General features: G+C 43.6%; 2 long non-coding RNA genes across 3 annotated transcripts in view; one reads left to right on the forward strand and one right to left on the reverse strand.

The window, feature by feature from the left end:
• Positions 1-723: 723 nt before the first annotated feature.
• Positions 724-24,263, forward strand: part of LOC139035659 (uncharacterized) — a 90,042-nt gene continuing 66,502 nt past the window's right edge. For both annotated transcript variants that reach the window (XR_011488340.1, XR_011488341.1), the window contains exons 1-2: positions 724-929; positions 19,439-19,622. This is a non-coding gene — a long non-coding RNA (uncharacterized lncRNA). The remainder of the gene's footprint in view (positions 930-19,438; positions 19,623-24,263) is intronic.
• Positions 5,229-6,913, reverse strand: LOC139035660 (uncharacterized). Its single transcript, XR_011488342.1, has 2 exons — positions 6,800-6,913; positions 5,229-5,646 (listed from the first exon to the last, which is right to left on the reverse strand). It is a non-coding gene; the product is annotated as an uncharacterized lncRNA (long non-coding RNA).

The following is a 24,263-nucleotide window of genomic DNA, read 5'->3' on the forward strand; positions in this document are numbered from 1 at the left end:
CATCTGAGTGAAACCTGTAAGATTGGGTAGAATCATAACCTTTTGTTTTTGCAGTATTTTACAGCTTCTGCAGCATATCTACACATAATCGCATTTGAACCTCATGATGATCTTATGAAGTTGCAAAATCCTTATCATTATTTCCATTTTACAGAAGAGGAAACAGGTTTATTTAGAGAAGTTAGGTGATGTATGCAGAGGCATAGGGCTGGAGAGTAGCAGAGCTGGGGCACAAATCCAGGCTCTCTACATGGCCTGGAGGCGCTTCTGAGCATAAATCAGGTTTGGTGAGCAGAGAGGAGACAGGGTGGGATGTTGGAGAACATATTCCTCAGTGACAGGGACTATTTTGGCTCTTTTTGCCTCTCCTATGATTGCCTAATACAGCACTAAATACATAATAACAATAATAACTAATACTTAGTGTTTGCCACATGCCAAGCATTAGGCAAAGTAAGCACTTCACTTGGATTATCCATCTTCTTTTGCTTTTCCCAACACTGATATGAATGAGGTATTTTTACCGTGGGGCTTCCCTGGTAGCTCAGATGGTAAAGAATCTGCCTGCAATGTGGGAGGACTTGGGTTTGATCCCTGGCTTGGGAAGATCCCCTGGAGGAGGGAATGTCTACCCACTCCAATGTTCTTGTCTGGAGAATTCCATGGACAGAGGAGCCTGGTGGGCTACAGTCCATGAGGTCACAAAGAGTTGGACACAACTGAGTGACTCACACACACACACACACACCCTCTTTATCACCATTTAACTAAGATGAAGAAACTAAAACTCTGAAAAGTAAAGTCACTGGCCCGAAATGACACAAGTAAGTGGCAGAGCAGGGGACTGGAATCCAGACCTGCTCTGTCTCAGTCACCAGGCTGAAGCGGCCCCTTTGCAAGGAATACGTGGAGGCTGTCAGCAACTCCTGGTTGGTTTTTGGCCTTTCAGTTGGAGTTGGGGAAGATATTCTAGATTATTCTTTTTTTCTTTCTTTTAAAAAAATTGAAGTACAGTTGATTCACAATATTATATTAATTTCAGGTGTACAACATAATGATTCAGTATTTTTACAGATTATACTCCTTTAAAAGTTATTACAAGATAGTGGCTGGAATTCTCTGTGCTATATAATATATCCTTGTTGCTATCTATATATTTATTTTATATATGGTAGTTTGTATCTCTTAATCCCATACCCCTAATTTGTCTCTCTCTCTCTCTCTCCACTCTGATAACCAGTAGCTTGTTTTCTGTATCTGTAAGTCTGCTTCTGCTTTGTTATATATATTTGTTTGTATTATCTTTTACATTCCGCATATAAGTGATATTACACAGTATCTGTCTTTCTCTGACTTATTTCCCTAAGCATAATATTCTCTAGGTTCATCTATCAATACATTGCTAGGCAGCATTTCATTCTTTTTAATGCCTGAGTAATTGCCATACCACATCTTCTTTATTCATTTGTCTGTTGATGGGCATTTAGGTGGCTTCCATACCTTGCCTATTGTAAATAGTGTTGCTATGAACACTGGGGTCCATGTATCTTTTTGAATCAGTATTTTCGTTTATTTTCCAGATATATATACCCAGGAGTGGAACTGCTGGCCTAGATTTTTCTTTTTAATCCTACGTCTCCTCTCCTACATTCTCTGAAATTCCACAAAGACACAGTCCTTTTCACTCACCTTCTCACACTGGCTCTGCCTGGCTGGCTAGGCAGTGGCAAAGCCCACAGACGCTTTCAAATGACTCCCGCAACTTCCTACCCCCAATGTTCTGGCTCCTGCTGGTGCTCGGAAGCCCAGCATGACACTATAGGGGGAACAAGGGAAGGAAGGTCCTGCGGGGGAAGGCCCTGCGCATGCAAGCCCTCAGAAGGCTTCCCTCTGTGTCTCCTCTCCCCTGGCTCCTGCTTGCTTCATCTTCACCCTGCAGGGGAGCAAATACAGCTCCTTATCTGTTTATTTTATGAAGTGGCTGCCCTTGGTGTTCCAATCACCTCAGGGCAAAGAGCACACGAGTTAAAAACAATTAAAAGCCATAAAACAGGGATTGGCAATGACGGTCAGTTTTTAGAATCAGCAATAAAATGCCAATTTGAGGAGCCCCAGCTCACCCTGGACCCTGAGGATCACCTGCAGGGCTCTGTCACCAGGAGGGGCAGGGAAAGATCTTCCTACAGCCTCAGAGTTGTTTGCTCACAAAGCCCAGACAATCCAGGTACCTTCCTTCAGACTCTGTTGTCTGAGTCTTTATGACTCAGCTCAGGCCAACATCAACTGGTTTGTTTATTTTCTTCCTGTTCCTGGCTGTGGGAGGCTTGCAGGAGGCCTGCAGTGTCTGCCAGGGGACAGAGGGACTCCAGGTGCCTGGTGGGGGGACCAGCTCAGTTGTTGGTCTATCACTGCCTGGGCCCAGCCAGCAGCTGGTGCCCAAACAATAATAATAGCGATAATGACAGTGTTAATCGTAAGAGCTATGTTGGACTGAGGCTTCTGCTCTGTGAAGAAAGGAATGTTGGCTCATCTCTAAGGTTTCTCCCAGTTTGAAAGACGTGTGGTTAGATCCAGGAGGGAGGAAATAAGGCAAAGCAGTCATGTAACTCAGGTTGGAGGAGAATTTGGGGAAAGGAAAGCACCATGGTGAAGCCACTCTAGCTTGAATAAAGGTCAAGGTGCTGTTGAGACTCCAGCCACGAGACACAGAAATGCTGCTAATTGTGGACAGGTTTGCCTAAAGAACAAGCAATGAACCCAGACCCAGGCAGTTGGAGCTATGGTACCCAGCTAATACTTCCCAGCCTTGAGCAGGTCACTTGACTTCTCTGGACTAGTTTTCCACCCAATAAAGTGAAGAGACAGGCCTGGATAATCCCCTTACGTTGTTGTTGTTTTGTTGCGAAGTCATGTCTAACTCTTTGTGACCCCATGGACTGTCACCTGCCAGGCTTCTCTGTCTATGGGATTTCCCAGTTAAGAATACTGGAGTGGGTTGCCATTTTCTTCTCCAGGGAATCATCCTGACCCAGGGATCGAACCTGCTTCTCCTGCATTGGCAGGCGGGTTACTTAACCTCTGAGCCACCAGAGAAGCCCCTTATAGCAATGTATCATACTGGATTGGCCAAAAGATTCAAGTTTTTCACAAGGTGTTATGGAAAAACCCAAATGAACTTTTGGGCCAACCAATAGGTTTCTGATTCTCAGAACTCAAATAGTCAGGGGGTAAACAGTAATGGTCTTGGTTTTATCTGCCAGGCACCTGTGAGATCTCCCAGAAAAGAAACATTTGCCAGTCTCTTGGTATCACAGTTTTCTCTCTCTGGTGGAACCCGGGTCTCCAAGGTGGAGGTTGGCGGGGGTGGGTGTTGGAAAGAAGCATCCTATTGCTCAATTATGCATTTATTATCACCCACCTCCCCTCCGTTTGAGTTGGTGGGTGCCAATCAGGAGCTGTTTCATTGGATCATGCATCCAGTTTCTGGAATTTCCTGAGCACCACTTCACCTGAAGAGCAGCCCCCACGTCTCTTTGGGCAGTAATGAGGCTTCCTCTCCAGCCTCACACTGGCCCACTATCTTTCATCCCGCCGAGCCTCCTCCTGGCTGCACTCATTTCTCCCCGTGCCCGGGTTTATTCAGCTGTGTTCTCCTCTGCTCTGCAGGCTATCTGTCACAGGAGGCTGTCACAGCCCAATTGGAATTCACTTGATCTTTCCTTCTGCCCTGTTCGCTGAGCAAACGTGTGCATTTGGCATTTCAGCCATGGAGATTCTCTGACTTTGCTCTTGCCTAAAATGGAAACTTCAGAGGTTTTGCAGAAAAATTCCACATTCTCCTGCAACCTAAAACCAACAGCTCTTTGTTGAACATTTACCATATGCTGAGTGCTGTCATGCCCTCAAGAAACTTATGATGTTCTTGGTGAAATGAAACAGACACATGTGAAACAATTTGAGAACAGCAAAGCACAATAAAGTTGTCAGCATTATTGTTTTGGTGCTGAAATATGTGTTACAATAGTAGCCCCACAAATACTAGTAGTAGATGCTGACATACACCGAGCACTTATGCACATCTTGTTCAAACCTCATAACAAGCCACTGAGTTGGGTATTATTGTCCCCATTTTATACATCAGCAAACTGAGTCACAGAGAATTGAGTTGGCCTGCTGTCTTATGCAAGATAAGGCAACCCAACTCTTTTCATCTCCAAAGTGTGTGTGTTTAAAACCTTACCTCTATGTGCAGCCACTACTCTGCTCTGTAAGCTCCCATGAGGGTGAGGTCGAGGTGTTTTGCTTATGGCTGTTTTCCAGAGCCACTTTCTCAGGGCTTAACACAGTAAATACTCAATTAAAAATAAATATGTATATTGCATATTGCACCTCTTATGGACAGAACGACCTATGGGAACAGGTAGATAAAATGGTCTGTTTTCTAGAGTCAGAGGTGGAAGGAATGTTGAGGAGTCTGGAGGATTATGAAGTTCAAGCTCAGCCATCCTCATAGCCAGGCAGATGGGCTTGATGACAAAAGAGTGGGGGAATAGAAAGCAAGACAAAACAAAACAAAAACACACAAAACAGAGCAGAAACACAACACTGCTCCTATTTTGAGGCCTTAAATCCAGCTCTCATCCACTCGCTGTCTCCACCCACTTCTCGGTGCACACACAGGTCCTCCCTGTGATGGTGGGGTCAGCCTGACTTGTTCTACTTACATCTGAGTCTCACAGAACAGTGGGTATCAGGAGGGTGGGTGCTGGCTTTATCCTAGTTTGTATCCCCCAAGTTGGGTTGGTCCCTCAGAGCATATGCTTGCTGAAATGAATTGAAATTAAATGTGTCCCATGCAGCTCAGTATTTTTTTTAAGCCTTTTTTCCTTCTTTTTTTTTTTCTTTTTTAAATGTATGCTTTTTGGAAAGTAGCCATGATATAGGAAGAAAGAGCAGTAGGGCAATCCCTTGGTAGTTATAAGGGGAAATGAATGTGGTGGATTTTTTTTTTTTAAGCCCTGGGTCTGATCTGTCCCAGATTGAATTCCCAATCTTAGAAGGAAAGAGAAATGAAGCTGCATCTTCTCATCCAGTCAGCCTGAAGGGTCTGCCTCAAAGAGGATTGAGGGGGAAATGCTCAATTTTGTTGGTTTGTTCTGCTGGGTCCTTCTCCCCAGGACACTGTTTAGTGCGCCTAGTGAAGTGGAAAATGAAGAACAGGTGGGCAATCAGCTGTGAAAGGCTTTAATGGACCCAGCACCCCTTTGGGAATGAGGCAAGGCTCTTGCTGACGCTCAGGACCAACTCTCTTCCAGTTCAGTGGGCTTTGTTTTCGTAATGGGAATTTAACTCCCTGAGGTGGCCCCGAATGGAGCGGTATCACTACCATCAGCAGCAGCGGGGCTTCAGCATCTGGAAAGAGAACGGAGGTCACTGTCCCAGGAGGGGTCCCTTGGCTCATTGGGTGCTTTGGAAATCTTGAACTTCCTGGCTGGCCAGCAGAGTGGGTCATGTGACCCTGCAAACAGAGTGATGCCATGATTACCTGGGCTTCTAAGCAGTGGAGCAGAGACCATTCCTGGAGTGAAGAGGCTGTGAGCTGGTAAGGATCCAGTCCTCAGGGGCTTGAGACTATCCCCGATATATCTGTGGGGGCAGTTTGGTGGACAGGCCTCTTTGAGGCTTTTAAGCTTCCTGGAGTGTTCTATAAAGCAGTGGTCCACAAAGTTTTTGGCACCAGGGACCGTTTTCACGGCAGATAATTTTTCGACCAACTGGGGCAGGTGTGGAGATGGTTTCAGGATGATTCAAACACATTACGTTTATTGTGCACTTTATTTCCACTATTATTACATTAGTTTCACTTCAGATCATCTGGCATTAGATCCTGGAGGTTGGGGACCCCTGCTAAAGAGAACAAGGCCATGGATTTGGGCTGGGTGGATGGGAGAGGATGTTCACCTAGTAATAGTAATGAGGAAGGGCAGGAGGAAGGGCAGGTGTTTGTTCTGTGTTTACTATATTCCAGTCTCTGGGCTAAGGACCTTAGTTAGACATATGTGAGAGCGATGCCTTCACTTCCTAACCCCAACAAAAATTTAGTCTTTGCTCATTAGCTACAAACTCTCTCCTGCCTTCTCAGGGTTTTCCTGGCTACTGAGCTTTGAGAGGCATAGAATCAGGGGAGTGGATGTGGAGAGGGAGGACAGGAGAGGCAAGAGGGAAAGGAAAGGATTCTTCTTGTTGGGTCAGCCTCCAAAGCGCTCCTGTGCTATGGAGAAGGCTGGTGCTGGGTAAAGTGTAGAAGGAAAAAAAAAAAAGTGAAGGAAGAGAAACAGCGAGTTTAGTCAACCTGTTGCTGACCTTTGCAAGTCAGGACGCAATAAGGATTCCTTCTGCCTGGTGTCACTGGAGTCAAGAGAACAGACTGAGTTCAGTTCAGAAGTGAAGGAGAGCCTTATTCTCGAATCCAAGAATGGAGCAGCCCAAACTGGAGCTCTAGACCAGGGGTCCTCAAGTTCTGGGATCTAATGCCTGACGATCTGAGGTGGAGTTGACGTAACAGTAATAGAAATAAAGTGCACAATAAATGAAATGTGTTTGAACCATCCTGAAACCATCTGTCCTACCTGCCCTGGTCTGTGGAAAAATTCTTTCATGAAACCGTTGGTCCCTGGTGCCAAAAGGTTGAGCTGCCCTAGACCATACGCTCTTCCTGAAGACCCTGGGCAGGGCTGCTCATCAGTATGGAAGGAGCCAAGTTCTCCCGGGTCCCGTGCAGCTGGGCGGCTCAGCTTACAGCTTGTGGTGTGGAAGCAGCATCTATACACAGCCTGCGCCGCCATCTTGAAGTGTCGGTTGCCCGGCTTCCGTACAGGGTCGGCGGAAATGAGGTGTCAGCGCAGCCATGTCACTCCGCGAATTCTGGCCTCAAGTGCTGAGTGTGAGGCCTCTGCACACAGCACCTTCTGAGCAAGGTAAACTTAATGAAGCACCAAGGAGAAGGGGGGAAAATGTTAGACTTTACTACCCACTTTTCTATTTTTATTTTCTAGGAATTGTTAGTGAGCTTGAGCCGTGACAAAGCTATGCAGCAAACAGGGGATGGGGAGGAATGAGAAGCGGGAAAAAAAAAAACTTTCTGTGAGTTGGGTGTTAGGTGGGGTTGCTAGATAAATACAGGACCCCAGTTACATTTTAATTTCAGATAAATAACAAATAATCTTTGACTATAAGTATGTCCCAAATATTGCATGGGAAATTGCTGTACTGAAAAATGATTTGCTGTGTACCAGAAATTCAAGTTTAACTGGGCATCCTTTTCTCGTGTTTGTTTTGTTTTGCCAAATCTGTGAAGTCTAGTGTTGGGGAGAATTTTGGGAGATTTCTAGAGTTGAGATTCTGGAGTAATAGTGGGTGAGAGGTAGGGGAATTGGACAGAAGAGGAAAATATTATTTTAAGAAGTGTTGCTGTGGTCTATAAATTGAATCCCCTTTTATGTTCTTCAAGTGAATTGGATCCCCTTTTATGTTCTTTGAGTGCTTCTAGTAAGATTAGAAAACTTTATAAATTACATTTGGCTTTAGAAATGTCTTCAACTGTAACTCTGTGCAGACTCTGGGGGGTGTGAGATCCTGGCTTATATCCAGGATGCATAGACATTATCTCATATAACCCTCACAGCTGTACGAGCTGGGAAGCATTTTCTTGCTTTAGAGGTGAAGAACTTAAGGATCAGAGAGGTTAAATAACTTTCTCATGGTCACCCAGTAAGTAGTGGAGCTGGGTTCCAAGCCTGAATTCATTTGACCTCCTGTGCTCTAAACCTGAAGTCTAAATAACCCACGTCAAGCTGAATCTCTGCTTCCCAACAAGATGCTACTCGGATATACATTTAAAAAAATACTTGAATGTAACATTAAATATGTGTAAAATAGACTCATGGATTTTCAGCATTCTGTTTTCAGTTGAAGAAAGCATTATCTGAAGAAGATAAGGATTGCACAAGTAGTTAGTGGCAGAGCCAAGGTTAACACCTGGACCCACAGAGGGAACAGGGATCAAGAGCTCCAGGGAACAGCTGCGAAAAAGTAACATGAGTCAAATTGACCGCCTCTTTATTGTCAGCTTCATCCTGCCTCAAGTTCACCCCACCTCTCCCCTCCTACCTCTTTCCCCATTCCAGGCTTTGAGCCATGTCCCATTTCTATGTGTTCCTGCTCTGAGCCAGCTATCATAATCCCTGCAAGGTGTTAGCTGATAACAGTCTGTGGGAGGATCATACACTGTTAGCAGTGGAGGATATTAAAGGCTGTAGAACTCTAAAAGCAAGTGTGTGCTGAGACAGACATCACAGGAGACGCCTGGAGGAGGGCCTGGCTACCAGGAGACCTTGCAAGGTGGCACTGACCTTTGTGCATTCCCTGTGGTCTGGCGTGGTCTGCTTCCAGCTTTACCAGTCTAGATACTCTGTCTTCCTGTGCCCTAGATTTGACTGGATTCAGCAATGATGATTTATAGCTCAAAGAGAACTATAACCCCCTCCAAAAAAGCCAGTTTATTAGACACAAACCTGCTAAGCTGACTTTAGCCTGACCAATGCCTTCTCTCAAATAGGGTGAGAAGCTCCATGGAGAATTAAGATATTGGCTGGTTGTTCAAGGCTCCTAGAACTGCACAGGGCAAACTGTATAATGGCCAGAGCTCAATGGCATTGAGTGTGAAAGTCTGAGGCACAATGGTTAGGCACATCTTCTTATCAGAAGGGGCAGTGCTAGGACATGGCAGGTATCAGACAAGGTCTCGGAAGAAAATACTAAACAGCATTCTCAAAAGGGAATAGTAATTGCAGAGAGTTTGAAGAAGGGATGATTCTTTTCAGGCATGTTTCAAAACCAACAAGGGATGATGAATCACCCCTAGTCTGTCTCCAGTCTGGCAACTCTGGGAGTAATGACCGCCTCCAACGGTAAAAAAAGGAAGCAGTTACCAGAACCTGGAGAGTGCTGTACCTGCAGCTCTAAGGGGAGCATTTCCACATGATCCGTGGCCTTTGATGAAGGAAGAGAGTCACTGCCAAAACAGTCTTGTGGGGAGGGAACTGGGGGAAGAAATTCTCCTGCCTGTCTCTCCTATGGCCTTCTGATCCCACATGTGGCTTCCAGTTGGCTGAACACAACTGGAAGACAAAAGGCTCAACAAAGACCAGCTTTTTAGATCACAGAGTGAGGCAGAGAAGGCAGAGAGTGGATCTTGATGGGTGAACAGAGACCCTGGCACAAGGCCTGTGAGCATTGTGTCTCTTCATTCCCATGCTTCTTTGTCAGACCACTTTGCTTCTACTTGAGACATTTCAGGGTAATTCCTTGGATCTGGCCACACAGGGGGCCTCTTGCTCATTTTCTTTCTTTAGGGTGACTCCGGGCATCTCTATCTGATCAGTTTAGGGATGAATTCACTTATATAATCTTATCATCTTATTTTCTTCATTGTCTCATGGTTTTTAGGGCCAGGGTGGGAGCTTCCATAAGCCAATGTAATTCAGCCTTATTGGATAGCAGAATTAAGAGCAGAGAGAACTCAAGAGCAGGCCAGGGCTTTCTCCAGTACTCTTGGCATCACCTTTACTAGGAGTGTTTGCATTTTAAAAGAGATTCTTAAGCAAATGAAATTTGAGATTCAAAGCAATGTCTCTCAAGTGGCATGAAAGAAAGTGAAAGTCATGTCTGACTCTGTCACCCCATGGATTGTAGCCTGCCAGGCTCCTCTGTCCATGGAATTTTCCAGGCAAGAATACTGGAGTGGGTAGCCCTTCCCCTTCTCCAGGGGATCTTCCCAACCAGGAATAGAACCAAGGTCTCCTGTATTGCAGGCAGATTCTTTACCAGCTGAGCCACCAGGGAAGAAATAGGGAGGTGTGGTGGACTGAAGATGGTCTCTCAAGAATGTGCATGTCCCATTCTCCAGAATATGTTGCCTTAAATGAGAATATTCAAAAAATTAAGATCATGGCATCCTGTCCCATCATTTCATGGCAAATAGATGAGGAAAAAGTTGAAACACTGACAGCTTTTATTTTCCTGGGCTCCAAAATCACTGCAGACAGTGACTGCAGCTGTGAAATTAAAAGATGTTTGCTCCTTGGAAGGAAAGCTAAGACAAAACTAGACAGCATAGTAAAAAGCAGAGACATCATTTTACCAACAAAGGCCCATATAGTCAAAGCTATGGTTTTTCTAGTAGTCATGTATGGATGTGAGAGTTGGACCATAAATGAGGTTGAAGGCTGAAGAATTGATGCTTTCAAACTGTGATGTTGGAGAAGACTCTTGTGAGTCCCTTGGACTGCAAGGAGATCAAACCGATCAATCCTAAAGGAAATCAACCATGAATTTTCATTAAAAGGACTGATGCTGAAGCTGAAGCTCCAATATTTTGGCCACCTATGTGAAGAGCCAACTTACTGGAAAAGACTCTGATGCTAGGAAAGACTGAGGACAGGAGGAGAAAGAGGTGGCAGAGGATGAGGTGGTTGGATGGCATCACTGACTCCATGGATGTGAGTTTGAGCAAACATAGGGAGATAGTGAAGGATAGGGTAGCCTGGTGTGCTGCAGTCCATGGGGTCGAAAAGAGCTGGACATGACATAGTGACTGAACAACAACAATGTGGGAACAGGGACTTTGCAGATGGATTAAATTAAGGGTCATGAGCTGTCGTGGCTGATCCAGGTAGAGCCAATGGAATTACAAGTGTCCATGTATAAAGGAGGCTGGAGGGTCACGAGCTGAGGGATGAGATGTGATGCCAGAAGCAGAGGTTGGATTGATGCACTTGAAAGACAGAAGGGAAGGGTCCACAAGTCAAGAAATTCAGGCGGCCTCTAGAATCTAGGAAGGGCAGGGCTTCTTGCCTACAACCTCCAGAAGGAGCATGACCTTTGATTTTAGCCCCATATGACCCATTTCAGACTTCTGACCTCCAGAACTGTAAGAGAATAAATTGGTGCTGTTTTAAGCCACTAAATTTGTGTAATTTATAACAGAATCAGAAAACTAACACAGAGGATATCTTTGCGGATGGAGTTTCCTTTCCAACATCCTTTGATCACAGGCTACACTAAGACTGCTTAAGGTAGCTTTTTTGCCAACCAGAGTTGGGTCTCTACACAGATACCAATGGACTGGAATTCTGAGCATAAAGGTCACCTTGGTTATCTGTCCCATAACATGCGTAATTGATGCTAAAGTGAGCTTCCACTCTGATAATCATGTTCCCAGACCTTGTCCTTCACTGCTTACCAGGCCAGGAATAGTTGGGGTCCTCCTTTCCCCAAGACCTTCAGTTGAGAGCATGGCATTTTCAGAAAGGCAAGTAAGAGAGGCAGGCAGAGGTGGCCAGGAGGCCTCTCCAGGCAGGGATGATTGGTGAAAAAATTAAGGAGTGACACAAAGGACCCCTTTCCTCTTGGCACTCTACTGCAAAAACAGCCCAAGGAAAGGGATTTGAATCTGCTTTGAACTAGAACATTTGGGGGAAAAAATCTACAATGTGAACTTCATGTCATTGAGCAGATTTTTAAGTTATATTTTCCACCCCTGCAGTGACCCCAACTGGCTCTCAGGAAGAGGTATTTCTCTGAAAATCTGTTTTCTTTCTTCTTCAATTAAGTCACATACACTAAATGGGATTGAAGAGGACATCACTTAAAATGTATCTTTAGAATTAAATGGAATATGGAAAGGCTCAAATCCGTTTGAGAGATGGCCTCGTCTATCAGAAATCAATACAGCCCCTGCTTTCTACGGTGTGCCAGCTCACAACGTGAAAACTGCTCAAACTCTCAATTTAACATTTTCAAAGGTGATATTAAATTCCAAGATTTTATATCTGTTATTGCCCATTTAGGTCCAAGTTATAAATCTGAGGTCTCTCCCCAGCTTAGAATCTGACAGTGCTCGATAAAAACTTTTATAATCAGGTTCGATAAAGAATCACAAATCTCCATCTTGTGATTTTCAGCTTACAACAATCTTTGTTAATAACATCTTCCTGCCTTGATGTTTGTCAATATTTGTCATTTTTAAAAAGGGATGAGATAGAAATACTGTGTAAACGCTTACCTCTTGGACAAAAAAATGCTGTTAGTAAAGGATCTCATGAATAAGATGTCTTCACAGTGGCATTTATAAAGAATGACCATGAAAAGCCAGAAGGTGAAATCTTTAGTGACAATCATGGTCTGCTGTTGATGGCATTCATAGGGAAACAGAAGACAGGCCATCATCTGGAAGTCTTATGAAAGACTTCCCTTTGCTCATTAGCGTTTATTCCAGTCCTGAAATGGGCAGTTGTGCACCTACCCTTCTAAATTGTCCTTAGGCTAGAAATAAAGCTTCCCTGGTGGCTCAGTTGGTAAAGAATTAACCTACAATGCGGGAGACCTAGGTTCAATCCCTGAGTTAGGAAGATCCCCTGGAGAAGGAAGCGTTTACACACTCCAGTATCATGGCCTGGAGAATTCCATGGACAGAGGAGCCTGGCAGGCTACAGTCCATGGAGTCGCAAAGAGTCAGGCACGACTGCATGACTTTCACTTCCATTTTTTCACTCCCAAGCCTGTTTTGAGTGCGCTCTTTACTTCAGACACTTAAGAAAAAAGTTAATAAAAGATATTTTTATTCAAGCAAGTTGCACTTTGAGTTCTGTTTTCCTATCTGTAAAAAGAAACTAGAAACAATACTATATGCACATATGTATACACATCTGTATATACACATGTACATATATATATTATGTACTAAAATAATGAAGATAAACCTGGGAATGTTAATCACCAAATTCAGGACAGAGTCCCCTCTGAGGAGGAGGGAGTGGGATATGATGAGGAGGATACGCAGAAAATTTCTGGTAAGTTTGCAATGTTTTATCTTTACAAACTGTGTAATTTGCAAACTCTCATTATATTATGGTCTATGCATTTTTATTTGCACATATGCTATATTTTATACTTAAAACAAATTTTAAAGAGGGATTTTGTTGTATGACAGTCAATTTTATTTGTCAACTTGACTGGATAAAGGAATGCCCGGATAGCTGGCAAACATTATTTCTGTGTGTCTGTGAGGGTGTTTCTCAGAGAGATTAGCATTTTATTGAGCAGACTGAGTGAAGAGGCTCTGTCTGCACCTTGTTGGGCAGGCATCGTCCAATCTGTTGAGGAATTGAATGAGCAAGAAGGCCTAGGAAGGGTGAATTCTGACTCTTCCTGATCTGGGATGTCCATTGTCTCCTGCCCTTGACATCAGACTTCCAGGTTCTCAGGCCTTCGTACTCTGGAACTTTTAGCAGTGACCCCTGACTCTAAAGCCTTTAGCCTAGGAGTGGGAATTATACCTTTGGCCACCCTGATTCTCAAATCTTTGAACATGGACTGCCTTATACCACTGGCTTTCCTGGTTCTCTGGCTTGCAGACAGTGGATTGTGGGATTTTCTTAGCCTCCATCACTATATGAGCTAATTCTTTCAATAAATCTCCTCTTATCTCTCTCTCTCTCACTCTTTCTGTCTGTCTGTCATCTATGTATATCCCATTGTTTCTGTTTCTCTGGAGAATCCTAACACAGGTTATGCCATCAGAGAAATAGGAATATGAGGGAACAGTCCAAATGCCATTCAAATTCAATATGGCTTTTTAACTCTGCCCACGGCTGCTCTCCCAAGTCTACAGTGAAGTGGGGACTAAGATATGCCAGTGACAGGGGAGGGTAAACGGCAAGATGGTATGTTGTCTTGTACAAGCTAATGAAAGCTGATGGATTTTCAGAAATTTTGCAAGCCATCAAACACTTATTATTAAAAAGTGAAATATGTAAGCTTACAATTATGGCAACCCACTCCAGTACTCTTGCCTGGAGAATCCCACAGATGGAAGAGCCTGGTAGGCTACAATCCATGGGGTCGCAAAGAGTTGGACACAACTGAGCGACTTCACTTTCACTTTCACAATTAAACAAGTTATATTAAAAGCAATGGTAATAAATACATAAAGCATCACATCTTAACTATTTTACTACATATACTATTATTCTTGCTCTTGAAGTTATTTCTATCTTTTGTATCTGTATGGTGGAGACACTATATCATGCATATCTCTTTACAACTCTGTATTCAGTGACATCATGTTGGTAACTTGAAACTGGCCAAGATGGGAGTATGTACACCATAGAAAATGGCAAATGCTACTAACTGTGGCTCCTGCTCCCCAAACTCCACACACCTAAAAGCCTGCTGTTAAACCTTTACCAGCACACCTCTGGGCAGAACCCAACTTTCTCAGCTGCTTCTGAACTCTGACTTGGTTCTGAATATTCTAACTGCTCAATCACCATGAAAAACTCACCATGCCACTAGGTATGTGGCTGTATAGATATTAGGGAGACTCTTAAGGAAAGAAATGATCTGTTTGCTTCTATACATCCCCAGACCCCAAATTAGCAACTGTCAGTGTCCCTGATTGTCCCCTGTCAATGGTGTATTTGTCTGTTGGGATATTCCAATCCCAGATGGCACATTATTGGGCCAGAGGTCTCTGGCTGTCCCTGTTGACTATCCCTGTTCTACTCTCTTTCTCTTTTCAGTTCTGACTTACCTTCAGTTGGTGACTCCCTGGAGGCCTGCAACCTTGATTTATATAAAATGATGAAGGAGCAAAGGGGTGGGACACTGGCTTGCAGAAACTTGGGGAAGTATGCTGCTGCTAAGTTGCCTCAATCGTGTCTGACTCTGTGCGACCCCATAGGCGGCAGCCCACCAGGCTCCGCCGTCCCTGGGATTCTCCAGGCAAGAACACTGGAGTGGGTTGTCGTTTCCTTCTCCAATGCATGAAAGTGAAAAGTGAAAGTGAAGTCGCTCAGTTGTGTCCGACTCTTCGCGACCCCATGGACTGCAGCCCACCAGGCTCCTCCATCCATGGGATTTTCCAGGCAAGAGTACTGGAGTGGGGTGTAGCTTGAGCAACTGCCTGATGGCCAGATTTCCTGCTGGGCTGTGTCCCTGCTGCTGGCAGCTCCTGGGGCTTTGGAGTTGAGCAGAGCTGCTTGACAAACTACTGCCCTGCCCCTCATCCACTTCTGCCATGACCTTGAACAATGCCTGGGCCTGGGGCTTCAGCCACCTGAGCACTAGTGAGAGTCAAAGAATATTAGTTCTAAAGAAGGTAGGAGGAGGTCAGAGGGATGCTGCTAAGAACAGTAAAAAATAGAGGTTAGCTCTTGAAGTACATCTTGATTTTTTTTTTCTCTCCCAATTCTTCTCCAAGCCATTTCAAAAAGAACTTGGATTCAAAAATCCAACTATCCATTAACAGGGGACAGATTAAGTATATTCTATCTTAAGAAGGAAAATCATTTATCAGTGAAAAATCACCTTTCTTTTTGACTGTTGTATCCATATAATACTTGTTAGAAATGTAACATTTGAAAAAACAAAACAACTATAAGTATGTTGTAGAGATTACATGGCACATGAAAAACCTAACTTCTATTATTTAGCATTATATTTCAAAAGAAAAACAGAACTGTTTTAGGTAGAACTAACTGTCCTACTTGTGGTTTAGGATAAAATTTCCAGTGACAGTAAGTAGATTCAAAAAGTGCTATAACTCAAGCAATTTGGATGGAAGAGAAGGTAATGTACTCTAGAAAACTGTGAGATGACTCAAAAAGTGGCTCTGGGGAAGATAGAGACACTAATGTGAAAGAGACATGGGGAGATTTTGAATACATTATGTCATGAAATGTAAGAGCGGAAGAAAGTCGTATTTCTACCTTAGTGTGTTGTTTTAGGCAGTACGTGATTTTAAAGATATATGTGCAACTAAACCAATATAGAGTTTAAGTTAAAAATCATGGTTTAGAAGACCAATAACATGGGGAAAAGGTCATGGCAGTGATAAATCAGTATAAAAATTCTTGGTCTATAAAACTACCCAACTGTAAATACAAATATACATGAAAGAAAATAAATGTATATAGATCCTGAAGGAAAATCACTGAAAAGAATCAGTGGTTGTATTCATATGTAAGATTACAGGTGACTCTTGTTTTTTTCTTTATACGTTTTCAGTTTCTAAACTTTACAGAATGAATAGTCATTACTTTGACAGCAAAAAGAACCTTATTTTAAGACCAGTATGATAAAATATTTGCTGGTAGTGCCTGCCTTCACTGTACACTGTGAATCCTTCTAAGTACAGTAGTGTGGAGTAGAATTGAAATATTAGCTAAATTTTATTGAGTGTGACTCATGTACTTGGAACTGTACTAAGCACTTTCTTATTATAGTGGATTATTTATGTAATTACCACCCCATCCCTATGAAGTTGGCATGAATACCCTTGATTTCGCAGGTGAAGTAACGAAGGATCTGAGTGATTTGGTTCTTTGCCTAAGTCACACAGCCAGTGAGTGGAGGTGCTGGCATTTAACCCAGGTAGACTGACTCCAGAGGCCACATTCTCAGTCCCATGCTGCCTCCCTAATACAGATCTGGCAGGATTTCAGAAGTTGTTATAGGCCAGACGATGGGAGAATTACTACTAGCCAAGTGTCCTGAGTGTTTCTTCTTGGCTTTACATACACTTAAAAGAGCTGGAAATTTTCATTGAGTTATGCATGTTTCTTACCTGGGACTGTCATGTTTGCATGAGTAAAGGAATGGGATGAGCTTGTTGGGTAACATGTTCCCACCCACTTCATTAGGCAGGAAGACTTCTAAAGGAATGGCACAATTGAGTGTGCTGTTTTAAACGGTATCTGTAAGGATGTTTATGGGGCTACTTAGGTGACAGGAAAGAGACCTAGACCCTGTTTCACCAGACCAGTGGTGAAACACCAAGATAGGAGCTTTAAGTAAGGGCAGCAGAACTGGGAAGCAGAAGGAGGCTGGGAGAGTGGACAGGGAGCAGCTTTGCCCAGCAAAAGAAAGGGAATTAACATTTGCTGAGCATATACTGTATGCTGGATATTCACGCTTGCTCTTTCATTCCATCCTCCCAACAGCCCTATATGGTAGGGATCATTACCTCCTCCCGCCAGCTGGAGAAGAGGAGGCTGACAGTTGAACCTGTCCAGTAACAAACCAGTAAAAATGTTAGGTATGTGCTAAGTCGCTTTAGTCATGTCTGACTGTTTGTGACCCCATGGATGGAAGCCCATCAGGCTCCTCCGTCCTTGGGATTCTCCAGGCAAGATTCTTCAAAATGGTTATTGAATGGTAAAGCCAAGACTTGAACTCTGGTCTTCCTCTCTCTAAAGTGTTTTCACTTGTATCAGTCAGTGTTCCAACAGGAAATGTTCAAATGGAGTTATTGAGGAGAGTTTAACAAAGGAGCTGCTTATAAAGCTGTGGGCAGGTGATAGGGTTCAGGACAAGCTACCCTAAAATATGGCAGCTTAGCATTTTGAAGTCCTACGTGAAAGGTACTCTCCATGTACCAGGAGGAATATTCTTATCACTACAGATGGGAATTTGGAGCCAAGAAATCTGTACCAAAACTCTTGTTAAACTAGCCCTTACTTCCCAGTTACTTCTTCACTATTTACTACCCCAAGCCCAAATCCCTATGCTTTGTCACATCTTGACAGATTTACTGTTTCTTGATCTAAAAAGTTATAAAACCTTCCTGCTCTATTCACTTCTTCAGGTCTTCATCCTCTTGTAAAGACTCCCAGGTACATGTGAAAATTTAATAAAATTTCCGTGCTTTTTCTCTTCATCTGTCTTTGTCAATTTAATTTTCAGAGCCACCCTGGGAGGGTCCCAGAGGAGGTTTTCTGCCCCTACACAGGGTTGAGAAAAACTAACATGCATGGTTCAGTGTCTGTGAGCTAGGGGTAGTAGGGAGCCGTTACTGCACCTAAAGGTGAAAGGCCTTAAGGTGCAAGAGGGCAAGCCAGCTACTAGACCTGGAGATAGGAGAGCCACCTGCCAGGAGCTGTCATCTTTGGTAGAGGTGCAGCCAACCTGCAGTCCTGCAGGTCTCCTGGTGGCATCTCCTGGTGACTTAACCCAACTGGGAAGTCAGAGGGCTTCTGTACCTAGAAGCCAGTCATCTGGTGGAAAAGGCTGGAGAGTGAATCTGAGGTGGGCAAGCCAATGAAAACTGTCTTGCATCCTTTTAGGCATAAGTAGTCTGCTATGTTAGTATTATTTCTTCAAAAACTTCCCCACTGTATGTATCAAAGGGCACTAACAAAAGAATGAAAAAGGAGTCCACAAAATGGAAGAAGATATTTTCAACTCATATATTTGATAAAGGATTAATATCCAGAATATATAAAAAACTTTGAAAATACAACAACAAAAATGCAATTCAGAAATGGTAAATGGCCCATAAGCACATGAGAAGATGCTTAATGTCAGTAATTAGAGAAATGCAAATCAAAACCACAATGTGATACTACTTTACACTCATTAGGACATCTTATTATAGACACAAAAAACAAAAAGTCTGAAGATAATGTGTCAGTGAGGATGTGGGGAAATTGGAACCCTTGTGCTGGTGGGAATATAAACTAATGGAGATGTGGTGGAAAATAATTTGGTGATTCTTTAAAAAGTTAAACACAGAAATACTATATGATCCAGCAATTCCACTTCTAGGTATATACCCAAAGAAGTCAAAAGCCAGGACTTGAACATATGCTTGTGTACTAATATTCACATATTATTCATTATTCATGATAGCCAAAAGGTAGAAACAATCCACCTGTCCATCAACAGATGAAAGAATAAACAAAATGGGATGTATACGTACAATGAAATATTATTCACTCATAAAGAGGAATGACATTCTAATGCATGCCACAGCATGTATGATAAGTGAAAACATTATGCTAAGTGAAATAAGCTTAACACCAAAGGACAAATATTGTGTGATTCTACTTATGTGAGATACCTAGAATAGACAAATTCATAGAAACCATCAGTAGAATAGAGATGCCCAAGGACCGGGGGAAGAGGGAATGTGAAATGATTGTTTAATGGGAATTTCAGTTTGGGATGATGACAAAATTCTCGAAAAGGATAATGGTGATGTTGCACAACAGCATGAGTGTACATAATGCCACTGAATGTACTCTTTAAAATGGTTAAACTTTGTGTTGTATAAAAATTTTACCCTCCTTCCCTCCTCAGCACACAGGCTTTCACATCTGCCCAAATCAGAACCCACAAAATGCCAGAACACTTAGGTTCTTACCATGGGGTTTCAGGACTCTGAACTAATTCATCATTCATCAGCAGATAAATAAAATTTCCTAGCCTGACTCAAAATTTTTCTAAGTCTAGTGGTATTTTTTGATAATGCAGTTTTATGAACTGATAGCCCTAGGGGAAGAGATGAATCCTAATTTTTTCTCTTTTTTCTTTTTAGTAATGAGAGCCCCAAGAACGGTTGCTGGCAGCCCACTACCGCTGTTGCTGGGGGCTGAGGGTTGAGTGGGTCTGAGTGCTTGCCTGTGAGTAATTCAGGGCCCCAGGAGATTCCCAAAGAAACTGCTGCTCTGAGGTTATTCATTTGATGGGAAGACGCTGGTGAGAAAAGACAACATTTTCTGGTAAGATTTGGTCTGAATCCTGCAAGGAGACATGGCCTGGGAGGCAGGGGAGATGTTGACAAAAGTGGGATTTATGCATCCCCAGCTGCAAGGGTGGAGATGGGCAGGCCCCAGAGTCCCCAGGCCCTGTGGGCTGAGTAGAGTTTGTGGTCATGCGACCTGAGCGGTTGCACACAGACCCACCCTCAGAACAGCCACACCGTTGGTTTAACGTTCTGTTGTTGCCATCTTGAAATTCATAATAATTTATTTTTTGACAAGTGGCCTTACATTTTTACTTTGCATGGGGACCTGAAGGTTGTGTAGCCAGTCCCACCTGTAGGGCATCAGAAAACAGAAATTTCACCTGAAGTTGCTGGGTCAAAAGGCCCCATGGGAAGGGAGAGGGACCTCCAAGGTGCAGGTCTGATGAAAGCAAGCACCACAGAGCAAGGCGCTGGAGACTGGAGGTGCCAGCTTCTCCGTCAAGCCCTTTAATGAGAAAGCTCTCACGGCAAACCCAGACTGGGGTGGGGGAAGGATCGGAGGGGTGAGTCAGCCCCACTATCTGCCTGTCCAGGTCTATTAAACTTGGTTTTCTCTTTGGCTTGGTCCTTGGGTCTTATTTCAACCCCACCCCAATCCTGTGGCCATTATTTAATAATAGAGCTTTCATACCTAACATTGATCGCTTGATCCCCTGGAGGAGGACATGGCAACCCACTCCAGTATTCTTGCCTGGAGAATCCCAAGGACAGAGAAGCCTGGTGGGCTTCCATCCATGGGGTTGTGAAGAGTCAGACATGACTGTAGCAATTAGCACACACCTAACATTTTTACTGATTCTTTAAACTTCTTGTTTAATATCACTGTTATCTTATATGTTTCATTCTACTTGAGTCCTGTTTTAGATGTTGGTCTGTTTGCTCATGTTCTAATCCTTCTGCTTCAGATAGTAGCATGTGTGGTTTGCTGTTTTTCTGCTGCAGGAGTGACAGTGTCCTGTTTGGGAGCCCACAACCCCCAGGAGCACTGGCTGCTTGTCTGGTGGTGTATACAGGAAACTGCGCAAGGCCAGGCCCTTGTCTGAGCCATCCCCCTGGGGGCTTCTCATGCCTTGTTGCTATTGTTGCTGTTGTTGTTGATTCCTGGAATCCCTGTTTTCCTCTGTAGTTTCTCTGGCCTTGATTTGGGAAAGAGAGCCAGCAGCCCTCCTGGTATGCCAGGTTGGCAGAGACTGGAATTCTCTTTCTGGCTCCCTTCTGTTTCTTGTGTAACCTTTCCAGGCTGGATCCTCCCTCACTTGTAGATGGGTAGAAACCTATTTTATTGCAAGTTGCTAGGTATGGGTATTTCTCCATTTCAATCGGTCCATTTCAATTCATTTGCAAAAGGCCTGCCAATCAACTGTAACTGCCATTAAATTATAGGATCCAGATAACCTAGGCTTATAAGCAAGGTGTATGTGAGGGGAAGGCAGTCATTTCTGAAATTTTATTGGATGAATTTTCTTGCTGTCTTACTGGCCAAAATGTCAGGCAATTATGCAGGAAAATGTTCTTACTTTTTAAAGAGAGTATTTGGGAGTAAAAATATCATAATATCTATAATTTATTTTAAAATACTTCAGCATTAATTAAACAAGTTTAAAAACAAGAATTGTTAGTTCATGGTATTGCATTCACAAGACCATATGTTGCAAGAATCATTCTTGTAGGAAAGTATGTTTCTATTTTATAATTGCATAGAATCATATATATTATATAACTGCTATGATCTGAGTGTTTCTGTCTCCCCAAAATTCATATATTGAAATCCTCAAACTCCCAAATGATAGTACTGTATAAGGAAGTGGGGCTTTTGGGAGGTGCTTTAATCATGAGGGTGGAACCTTCATGAACAGGGTTTGTGCCCTTATCAGAGACTCCAGAGACATCCCTGGCTGCTTCTACTGTGCAAGAGCATAGTGAGAAGGTACCAGCTATGAACCAAGAAGTGGGCCCTCACCAGAACCTGACCATGCTGGCACTCTGATCTTGGGTTTCCAGCTTCCAGAAATAAATTCCTGTTGTTATAAGTAACGTTCCTTTGACAGACGAGAAAATGGACCTACTAACTTTGTGACTTTACTGAGGCCACATAGAAGATGAGATCTTAGTTCTCTTGGGCACAGATTCAGGGTTCTTTCAGCCTGCCCTACTCTGTCAGGAGTCAAAAAGGAGTGCAGGCTGACCTGCTCTGCTCAGATATTTGCCTGCAGAGCCACGGAGTCTCTTCTCACGGATTCATCCCCTGTGATGTCACTAGAACACACATTGCAAAAGACGATTCAGAAGTTTCAAGTCAAACATCACGAAGTGGTTGTAATTGATGGGTACCCATAACCCTGGATGGTGGGTGGCTGTCCTTTTGTTTATGCTTTATAGTCTTTTTAATATGTTATTTTATGTGTGCTTGTTTAGATATACAAGTAACATAGGTTCATTGAAGACATATTTGAAGATACAGATAAGACAAAAAGTTAAAAATGAAAATTCCCGTAATCTCACTGTGACTAACATTTTAGAGATGTATTACTCATCTGTTGCTACATAATAGATTACCCCAAAACTTAGTGGTTTGAAACAAAAGACATTTATCATTTTGCAGTTTTTATGGGTCAGGAATTTGGGAGCAGCTTAGTTGAGTGGTTCTGGCTCAGGATCTCTCATAAGGTTGGAACCGTATGAGTGAGATTAGCCTATGGCTGGAGGATATGATTCCAAGGTGACTCACTCACCAGTCTGTTGGCTGGAGGCCTTAGTTCCCCAGCACATGGATTCTCTGTAGGACTGCTTGAGTATCTTCACAGTATGGCAACTGGCTTCTGCCTGAACAAGTGATCAAGAGGAAGAGCTAAGAGGAGGCTGCAGTATCATTTATGACCTAGTCTTGAAAGTCACACCCTGTCCCTTCCACCACATCCTATTTGTTAGAAGAAAATCACTAAGTCAAGTCCATACTCAAGGGGAGAGGATTTAACTTCCAACTCTTGAAAGAAAAAGAATTTTTTTGGAAAGAGAACAGAGGACATATATTAAACATATCACAGAGAATCTCTAGTCATCACAAAGCAACTAAGCCTGTGCACCACAACTATTTAGCCTGTGCTCTAGAATCTGGGCGCCGCCTGGGAGCTGCAACTACTGAGCCGGCGTGCTACAAACACATTTGGAGTCAGAAATGTAGTGAGTAGAGAGACAATTTTTTCTTTTAATTGCTAATACTAGTAATGCTGTGATAAATATCCTTGAAGCTAAATCTGTGAGCTGGGAATCGAACTGTCTGGAATGTATACACAAGTTTTCATGTATGATGCAACTTGTGGAGAACGGGGCCCATAACTTTCGTAATATTCTCAACAAGGTCCCTAATTCAAAGAGATGAAGAGCTGTTTGTCTAGGTTATGGTCCTCATCCATCTCGGTTCAGGTCTTGGAGGAAGGGATTGGAGATGTGGTCATCAAGGTCAGGAGTACTGATTCACACCAATCAATCTCCCAGAGGAGTTTTGGAGACACCTTAACCACATTAGCAGTGCATTTACATGTTGGACTTCACAGTAGTTTATTTCTGGGACAATATCTAGGTGACTAATCTGACCACCTTATTATTCTTGTTATGAGACCTAATATCTTGTGGTCTTGAGATCTGCAGTTCTTTGGTCCTTTGTATCTGGGCTGATTCCACTTGAGGGTTATGGCTCATTTATTCTAGTAGATATTTGGTATGAACTAAGTGTTCTATAATATTTGTGGAATAAATGGAAGTGTTGTGAAAAATGGAGATCTGTATGAGGAAATGCAAAGAGGAAGTGGCCTGAGTTTGTCAGGCTTTGGGTGATTGAGTTTTTATGATGCAGGCCTACAAGAAGGCCTAGAGAGGAGCTGGGGCCCCAGAATCCTGGTGGAAAAGGATGTGGTGGTGGATGCTGCAGGGAGATGTTCTGAAGCACAGGTTCCCGAAGAGCGGGCTGAGTGTGAGGGTGATGGGCTGATGTCTCAGATAAGGAGTGGAGGGACCTAACTGTGGGGCTGGCTCCTACACTCATTGCACTCACCCCGCCCCTGGGGTTACCACAGGCCTCATCCTACCTACCGCTGAGAACTTAGTGTTACACCAAGGGCCACAGCCTGCTGGTGCTTCAGAAGCTCACTTCCCACAGGTGGCAGACTTTTCTCTGAGTCTTCACAGCAGCAGCTGTCAGGAACTGGCCTTCTGTCAGGCCAGTGGCCCCTGCCTCATGTGGGAAGCTCACCCTCAGGTGGCCCCCAGCCCCGCCTCTGAGACTGTGGCTCCGAAAGCCTGAGATCGGGTCCAGGATTCTGCATTTCTAGCGCTGGTGGCTCACAGACCACCTATGTTCATTCAGGTCCCCTGCGAAAGGGATGTCAAGATGGGATGGGACACAGAAGAGATTCTGCTGGGGAAATGCCTGAGTGGGAGCCCAGGGAGGAGGTGAACTTGAGCTCCAGTGCAGATCTGGCCGCTGGGAAGGAGAGGGATGGGCAGTAAAAAGACTTAGGGCAACAGTGACGTTTAGAGGAACCAATGGCCACAAGACTGTTCTCATTTCAGACGCCAGCTGCAGGTTTAAACGCTCCCAAGACCACCCTCACATTTC

Source organism: Odocoileus virginianus, chromosome 6 (genome assembly GCF_023699985.2).
Source record: "Odocoileus virginianus isolate 20LAN1187 ecotype Illinois chromosome 6, Ovbor_1.2, whole genome shotgun sequence".
Classification (NCBI taxonomy): Eukaryota; Metazoa; Chordata; class Mammalia; order Artiodactyla; family Cervidae; genus Odocoileus; species Odocoileus virginianus.